The 9,451-nt window shown below is 42.6% G+C and overlaps 1 pseudogene; it reads right to left on the reverse strand.

The window, feature by feature from the left end:
* Positions 1 to 7,703: 7,703 nt before the first annotated feature.
* Positions 7,704 to 8,956, reverse strand: LOC147733828 (uncharacterized; annotated as a pseudogene).
* Positions 8,957 to 9,451: the final 495 nt, after the last annotated feature.

Genomic DNA, 9,451 nt, shown 5'->3' on the forward strand with positions numbered 1-9,451 from the left:
TAGCTGAGTCTTTCCAGCTGCTGTTCTAAAGTATTCCGATAGGCTAGGATAATATCCAGGAAAACGTGACTCACGGCCAATCACCCCTCAAGCTATTCATGAACCTCAGGAACATATAGTCAGCATAACATAGGCCAAAATCCATTATGCTAAATCAATACATTAAAAAGGGAGTTATGAAAGCTGTCAAATTATTTGACTCATCACCAAGTCTATTGGTGGTAAGCCGAAGTTAAATATAGTGTGTTGAAGATTCTAGTTCCAACTAACATGCCCACCATTTTGTTAATGCTGGGAAGAGGGAACCTATCCTTCAACACCCTCTTATTTAGTTTCTGTACCTTTACACAAAGCCTGATATCACCATTCTCCTTTTGAGGCACAAAGACAGGCGGTAACCACTCTGTGGCTTTGATAGGTTCTATTATATTATTAGCATCGTATATATTGATAGGCATATTCCTTATTTTGTAAGTGACTGGGGTTGCCCCCTTTTTCAGCAGAATAGTGTGAACATAACCATGAACACAACCTATTATATCAGTAAATACCTCCAGATAATCTTTGACTAGATGTATTTGTAAATCCTTTGCTTAAGTGTTCCCATGATTAACAATAACATGTGGAGAAACATTGGGGGCTAAACATATACCTACTTGCTTCTGATTGGACCTGCTCAACACAGTATGACCTACAATTGAAACACATACTTTTCCTTCAGTTCTGTGGCAGTTAAACTCAATTGTGGCATTGAAGTAACCTACCAGTCCTATGGACTTTGCCACCGTCGGAGATGAGTGCAAGGGAAACCCCAGAATTCATCATCATGGATACTTCAATACCATTTAGAGAAACAATATCTTGAGGGCTGTTCATAATTTACACCATTGACACTTTCTTTAGCTTGCAAAACCACATCTTTCAAATCAGATAACTTCAAAAATGTTGCAGGTAGATTTTAGACTCTTGCCACATCTTGCAAATGTGCTCTTTCTCCACATGTTTTAAAACTGATTTAGCAGGCAATCTTGGTGGTTTGCCATGTTCCAGAGGTTACAACAGCAGAACCACGCTCCTCTGAATCTAACATGTTCTTTGGTTTGCTCTTGGGTTGGGTGTATATACGTAACTGCCATTTTACACCATGCTGTAATATAATCTTGTACAGATTCAGCTCATTCTTGAACTCTCATAGATACCAACATGATATCGCTCGATAACAGTACACATCTTGGGAAAGTAATGTTTGTAGATAGCTATTTTATATTCACTGAAACTAGCTCTAGCATTGTTCCCGTCATTATCTGTTAAATTGTGAATATTTTTACATACCTCCTGCCCCTAACAATGCTACGAAGTAATACAGATGGATTTTTTCTTTATGCATTAATATTCGACTCACAGACCTTTAAGTAATTAGTAAATACCTTTTTCCATTTTTGCCATCTAAGAGATGTTTTTCCAGGGTTGACAAAAAAATGGAAGAGGAGTAGTAATATTTTGCATTGAATAAAAATAATGAAACCTTAATGTAATGATAAAGCAAACACAAAAAAACTCTACTATATAGTCTGATACCCAAGGAATACTCTCATCAGTATCCAAAATTTTACCTGAAGTATCTGGGAAAAGAGCTGTTTTAAAAACTGTAAAAACCGTGTAAATGTTTCATAGGGACAAATAAATGAATACTTTAATATTTCAGTAGAGTAAATTAGAGCAAAGTTAAACCTTTTCACCACTAGATGTCAGGCTATACAAAGGAAAAGTCATAAGAGGCTCACTTCCTTTTGCTTCTTCTCAGGAGATGAATTGATATCCGGTATGAGTTGAAAACATTAGTTTATAATCCCTTAAAGTACTGAAGACGTTCTAGCTAAGAGAATCTCCACAATGAAGCAAGTAGGTGCAACCACTTAGATGAACAGAACAATCTTACGAGAGCACACAGCTCTTCAATCAGGTTCAGTGGTTCTCTGGCCCTTCATCCCCCAAAGACAAACGCATGCAAATACGATACACTCACTTCTTACATTCTACCTGAAGGTCTTTTCAAGTCGACCATCTGCTTCTACTTAATGCCCAATGAAGCTGGCATCAGTTTTAAGCGCAGAATTGCCTAGTCTAAGGTCCCACGTTGGAAAATAACAAATACCACATTTACTAATAATCATGTTTATTTTTTAACAAATGGTACATAAGGGGACATTTCTGATCATAAGCACTAGGGTGGGATGTGACTTTACCATACTTCTGAATGTGTCAGTGTTGCAAAGTCATCCTGTGCCCTGGACACCCCCCCCCCCAACGTTTTGCTGAATGGTGCTGGTGGTAAATGACTCTGACTGACCCTGGGCTCTGCCTAACCAGGCCCAGGGCCAGTGCATTGCTGAAAGAGACACATTTAGAAGACAGTGAAAACACCTACATACACTAGAGTACACTATGGTATGGTGTACCCCTGTGATAGATACCTCCTAAGGCCCTAGTGCATATTAGGGCAGGAGGATTGGAACTACCTATCAGCCCATAGTATAAATAGAGAATGGCAGTTTAGAGGCCATCAGCTCTTTTGCACTTGCATGTGTGCACTTCCGAAGCCTGGGGTCAGTTTTGAAAGTAGGCCTGGGTGGCAGGACTGCTTTAAAAAAGTAAATTGTGCTCAAACTCGACTTTGGGGTTTGAGGCACATAGAAAGGGATAACCTCCAATGTTTTGGCATATTAGGAACCCACAGGGTCTCCCCTAGGTGTCCCAGGGGTGGGGGGGGTCAGATATGTATAAGGTAGACCCTTATAAAATGAGTTTCATATGCCCTGGGTTAAGTGCAATTTCACATTTCACTCCCCACAGTGTGCTAAAGTGCTTTCCAAATTCTACTTTGAGGCTAGGGGCACTGTGGAGGGAGGATCTGAAATATTTCTACATATTCAGAACCCCCAAAACATCCCCTAGTTGTTCTAGAGGGTGGGGGTCCTGTAGATGTAAGTAAAGTACTTATAAAATATGTTTTTGTAAGTCCTGGTGCTGGAAAAATGGCCCAAGTCATTTTTCCCATTGGAAATCCCCGTCCACAAAGGTTAACCTAGCAGGAAGGTATTAACTAATAGCTCTTGATAGGAGAGGGCCAGAAGTACCATTTAAAGACTTCCATTAATGGTATTAATAAACTCAAGAATATGATACAGAGGAATTTGTCCCAAAGTGTACATGCAAGAAGTTATAAGACATTCTTGTTTGTAAGTCCAGATTCAGCCTTTCAGTGGTTTGTCCTGATTGGTATGAGTTGAGTGGATTAGCCAGGCTGCCTTGAAGAGGTGATAAAGAGCCCCTGGGTTAACTAGCTCTGCTGGGAAGGCAGTAGCTCCTACACAGAATGCCAGAGCAGGGGGATGGGTTGGAAGCCATGGTCTTCAAAGAAAAGAGGAGGCCATAGTGTCATTTACAACTCTAAACTTTTCACCTCAGTCACAGCTGGGCTCATGGAAGGAATGCACAGATGCAAGGGAGAGAGTTTATGAAAAGTAGCCATCCTAGGGGTGTGTTTAGCCAGCTCTTACCTCCCTGCTGGAAAATCAGCCATTATGAATTTGGAGCATTTGGTGCACTCTGGGACAAAATAATGCCACACTCTACAGGATGTGGTCATATTCTTGGGGAGTTAGCCTGCTCCCATTGGTCAGCAGTGACCTCCTGCTGGACCTAGGGAACTGGGAATAAGTATCTGATAGGGGCAGAGCCTCTCAGATCTGCTGTTTTAAATGTAAGAAAGCAAGACGTTGCCATACTGAGAAGTTGGGATGCAAAGCTCTAAGGCCTGTCCCCTGAAGACTGCACCATCTGAAACTACACCCCAGTGAATTACCTTGCTGCAAAATAACTAAAGAGTGGACACCCTGCAAGCTACAGGATAACAGAGCTCACCTGGACCATCACCACCAAGGATCCTCAACCTGGAGAACACCAGTGGATTTGTAAGGGTTTTATCCAAGTGGATTGTGGGAACTGAAGCCCTCAAAGTTCATGGACCAGCTTGGAGCTTCCAGACCCTTGGAGTGGGTTTGAGACACTTTGGGACCCTTTGAGGAACTTCAGAAAGACGTTCAAGAAGTTGGGAGCACTTTGGAGCAACTTTGAAAAAAAAGCTCCATAGAGGGACCAACTCAAGTTGGCCAGCCAAGCCATCCAGGTTCGTCCCACTAAAAGCTCTATAGGTCCCACTTCCAGAGTTTGACCAGGAGTAGGAGAAATCCACGTCCGGCGAACCCTCACCAAATCCGGCCTGGTGAAGAGCATTGACGGGATCCCGCAAGAAAAAGCTCCATATAATGTTTTAAGTCCAAAACGAAGAAAAGGTGACCGGGAACAACCGCGAAAGCCAAGCCGCTTGCCTTCAACCGCGTGTCGGCCTGGATCCTGGGTTTGCCCCGCTGAAACACTCCGCTGGTCTGACTTCCATAAGTTTGACCAGGAGCTCATCGCAAGGCAATCCAGCGAACCCTCACCTTATCCCGACTGGTTGAGAGAGTCGAGGGACCCCGGGAATAAAAGCTACCGAAAAGTTTCTAAACCCAAGTTCAAAACTGTGACCAGGACCTACCGCGGGTGGTAGCCGCTCAGGGCTCCATCACTGTCGGCCTGAAACTTTGACTTTGAGCCGGTCTATCGGTCTATCGTGACCAGCTATCCTAATATGGTGCTATATGTTTCTAAGTGCTAAATAATGCTTAATCTTTGAAAATTCATATCTCCGGTTCCCTACATGGTGTCATTTTAAAGATAAAATTACTTCCTATTCTTATAAATTGGTGTTGGATTTGTATTATGTGTTGTACCTTAATTATTTACAGAATTTGTGTTTTTAAATGCTTTACGTACCTGTCTTTGAATTTAAGCCTCCCTGCTCGCAGGCAAGTTACCAAGGGTTAAGCATAGGCATAATTTTCTAAGACCTATGCTGAGTCCTATCATGTGTTAGTGGCCTTATTGCCAGTGGCATACCTACATTTGTCCCTACCAATAATCCACTTTCCAACAGTCAGTGACTGCTGAAATGCAGATCCTCTTTCAACACGGACAGTGCCAATCGGTCTCGCTTTGCTAAGGCTTTACCTGGGCCAGATGCTTTTAAAATGTGCCAGCATTGGCAAAGCCAATAGGGGGAATGGCCACCCTGAAAGTAACTTCCTTATACTTTCAAGATGGGAATCATGTTGTGTGACTCAGTGCCGTGACAATCGTACTAGTATAGAAAATGATATCTTCAGACTTTCAAGTTGCGTGACAAAAAAGTGTAGAAATATTGTTTTCTTGTTTTAAAGTCTTTAGATACAAACATTTAAACAACTAATTACTGCCTTCTGATAACAACTCAAAACTTAAAAACATATAGAATGTATTCAGCTATAATTTTCGAGAAACGTCTGGTCACACATCTGACTTAGAATTCTCCACTGCTGTGAGTCAGCTCCTAGCCTCTTCCATATTATTTCTAGACACACACAGGACTTTGTATTGATGCTGGGACAAATATTCAAAGATGGAGTGTCAGACAATAACAGATGCTAGTGCTGTACTTGTACAATTTACCTGTCTAGGTTACCTAATGTACTTCCTCATATTGTACATATTGACCAGTCTGGCTTAATGAGAAACAGGCATTGGGTAAATAATGTCAGAATATTATTTCATGCGAGTGATGATGGATCATTACTGCCTTTTCCAGCAGGTGTCTTAGCCTTAGATGCGGAAAAGGTTTTTGTTAAAATATATTGGCAATAGCTTTTCCGCTTTTTATTTTGGTACTTTATTTGTTTGTATGATTTCAGTTTTATACTCCAGATCATCGTCCAAACTTTTTATTTGTTAGAGGGAAATTTATTACGGGGCAGAAGGTCAAGGGGCTGGGCGCAATGGCTCAGAAAGCCTACGCTGGGATGATCGTGAGAGTGAGCAAGGGACAAAGGGGCACCTTAATTTGTACCTGGGTGTCCTGGTATGCTTGCTCTAAAAATAGAAAAAACAGATATGTGAGCCGTGGAAACAGAGGCTGAAAGTTTAACAGATTTATTAAGAAGATGCAACTTCAAGAAACTTCAATATACAGGCATAAAAAGCACATTAGATCTGTATCCAGTGCTCCGCATTCTCATGTAGTCACGTGGACCAGATTTAATTACTGAACATTGCATTTACTGAATACAAGCCTTTAAACTGCTAGAGAGAAAGAGTCTAAAACCTTAAAGACACATTTATCATTTGTGGCAAAATGCATACAAAAAGCAAAGTACATTTTATCTGGGAATACTCACATCTGCCTATAAGTGAGAAATCCTGCAATTACAAGTTAAACATTTCAAAGGGAAAAAGCAAGGTTAAGAGAGTATATAGCAAATGCAACATTTCATAAGACATATTATAAAATAAAGGAGCGAATTACATGTACAAGGGCTCTCAAGTAACCCTTGGGAAGAACTCACTTATGAGGAGTAATTCGAAGATGTCTCTGTGAACCTCCTCTTTATATGCTTTAAGGCAGTGAGAAGTCTATAGTAACGTCATCTCACGCCACTTATCCTACCTACGTCACTTACGGCCTGGTCCGTACTTTTCCATCCATACATTCAAAATGTAGCCCTTCTCGTAACTGCAGCACTTATACTAGACTAAAGGTCAGGCCTCGTAGACTGGAAGTTTGTCTAAATTTGCTTTGGGCGGCAGAAAAGTATTTTATTGCGCAAAGGGATTTTATTTATATGCATATGTACCAATCTGTACGTCCTGTTGGCACATCCATCACTTCAGTTTGAAATGGCTGGTGGGAAGTTCCCCTTTTCTCATGCACAGACCCAGGATGTGATCCATTGTGTCGAAATAACAGGGGGAAGTTGAACCTTAGTGTTCGTGAACTTAGCACACCAGTAGAGTGGGGGCTTAACTTGGAGCAAGAAGCCTCGCAGTCGGTGGAACGGAATAAAATCTTGATCAGACATGCCTTCTGCTTTCTTAACAGCTAAGTGATAAGAATGTCCCAGGGTATGTATATGGTAAAATTGTTCCCTCTCTCATTCCCCCTTTTTGTTCATTTTATTGAATACCATTGAACCCCATATTTAGCTGGCGCCGGGGGGAGTGACCATGGTGAGTCATGAAGGACCTGTTCTTCTGGACTTTTGTTCAGGGCAGCTCCTAAGTCCCCCTGATATGTCTCACATTGTCTCATAAGGATGTACCAATTCTCTCCCAGAGGGAAGTGGTGGGCCACCATGCACCTTAGCCTGGTAGTTACTATCCAGAGGAACCTGTAATATGCGAGAGTCAGGGATTGTAAGCTCTACTATGTTTAACATTGCTAACTCTTCCCCGTCCCCTTGTTCCCTGCGTATTCCTGTGTATTCTCCTGAGTCTTCATAGTTCATCCCAACTACCTTAGACCTCAATCTCTTAACACAATACAGCATAATCTGTGTTCCAAAATATAACAGCAACAACACACATAAGGTAGGCATTATAAATTTTAGTACTGCAGATAGCCATTAAGGCGTCCAGACCAAGTTGGACCAATTAGGTAAAACATCTGCTTTTGCACCTCCCTCCTCAGGCATCTGTCTCCCCAAATTGTCCAAGTCTTCAATGGCCTTTGTAAGTGTTCCGTTATCTGTATCATTGGCCAATATGAAAGTGCAGCAGGACGACTTTCCCACTTTGGCGCATACACCACCATCCATCGCAGTTAACTGGTCTAGAACATAACGGTGTTCCAAAACCATGAGTCGCAGAGGTCGAAGTTCTTTTTTCACGGCGTTGAACCCATCACGGGGGTTGTTGACAAGCTGCATCCGCTCGTACTTGGTCACCTGGAGCCAGCGAGCCTTGGCTTTGGTCTGGAACAGGGGGATAACGCCCCCAAAGAAAAGTTCAGCATCGTTGAAAAGGCGGAATTCCTGTGGAATCTCCTGAAATGGGCCATCCGAAAAATACTTAATGACTTCCCTTTTCTGGTGGTGGAGCAGGGTGACATCACTTGTCATCGGGTGGGTATGAAAGTAAAAAATGTTTGCTGCTGGAACAACCAGATGCAGTTCATACACCGTGACAATGGAACAGAGTCCTTGCCAGTGGGGAGGCAGCTGTAGGTAGATATGTTCTCCGCAGGCCCAATAGATGTCCATGAGGCTGGTGGTGCCGTACTTAAGGTCCGAATGGAAATGTGTGCGGCTGCAATTAGTATTTCGACCCACAAGAACTGTTCCATTACCTAGGAAGCAAAGGAGAGGAGACTTAAGCTTGTGTGCTCTTTTTGGTTTGTATGTTGTACCCTCATTGAAAGTGTATCTTCTACTTTCCTGTGCCCATATCTCAGCACACTCCCTCTCATTATCCTCATTGAAATAATGTTTGTGCTCTTGTCCTACAATTGGGCTACCTAAGGAGGCTGCCTTACATATTAAGTCATATGGGCCATTCCACTTGCTGTTGAAATAAATATTGGCCTTCAGGTGCAGAATTGGTCTCCACTGACAAGGGCATGTGTCATGAGTATTGTTAGCTCGTTGATGTTCGGGTGACTGGCATTTCGATGGGGGCAATGGGAAGGTGAAGTACCCTAGTATCTTAAAGTGATGTTCCCAAACCTGCATTATGTCGGCAGGCACTTTCAGATCACGGTAAACCTCCATTCTCCTTTCAAACTCTAATGGGCTAGTTACAACTGTGAATGTAACATACTTGTCATCCCACTCTGTAGAGTTTACAAATGCCTTATCTATTTTGGCTGACTGGAGCTGTATCTGACCATGCATGCGGCAAAGAAACAGGTGTAGGAGACATTTGGCGGTGGGACTTCTTTAGGAAAGACCAATTTATCTGCGCCTACAGCGTGAGGAATGTGTGAACATACAAAGCAGGACTCATTTGTGACCTTTCTTCCAACCTCCCACAAGTCTCTGTACCACATGTTGTCTAATAGTGCTTTGTAAATCCCATTATCCCCCACTGACTCACTAGGGCGCTGGGAGTGGAAATCAGGCATAGAGTGCTGGTCGAAGGTGTAAACAACTGTGTATTGGAGATTACTGAACAAGTCTGAAATTTGCGCAGCCTGTTCTTTCTTACGTTGGGTACGTGAAGTATATCTGACTGGCACTTTCTCACGAATCATTTTATACCTGACACTTCGTTTATTTCGGCAAGAACGTTTAGGGGTACCTGGCACAGGAGGATTCAAGGTGATATCAAGTACCATGTCCCATTCTGTGTGGTCTGCAGGGGGTGCGGAAGGTGTCAAGGTGGGCACAGGGGTGTCATAACTATTGCTGCTGCTTATCCCATTTTGCTTGTTACCAGGAAGTGTCTTGGACATGGTGTGCCCTGTGGTGGTGGTAGCTCTAATATTGCTAGTCGCACCTTTCTCTCTCTCTGATTGCACTGTAAACCAGTGGAATACAGCTAT

Source organism: Lissotriton vulgaris, chromosome 1_2, assembly GCF_964263255.1.
Source record: "Lissotriton vulgaris chromosome 1_2, aLisVul1.2, whole genome shotgun sequence".
NCBI classification, from domain to species: domain Eukaryota; kingdom Metazoa; phylum Chordata; class Amphibia; order Caudata; family Salamandridae; genus Lissotriton; species Lissotriton vulgaris.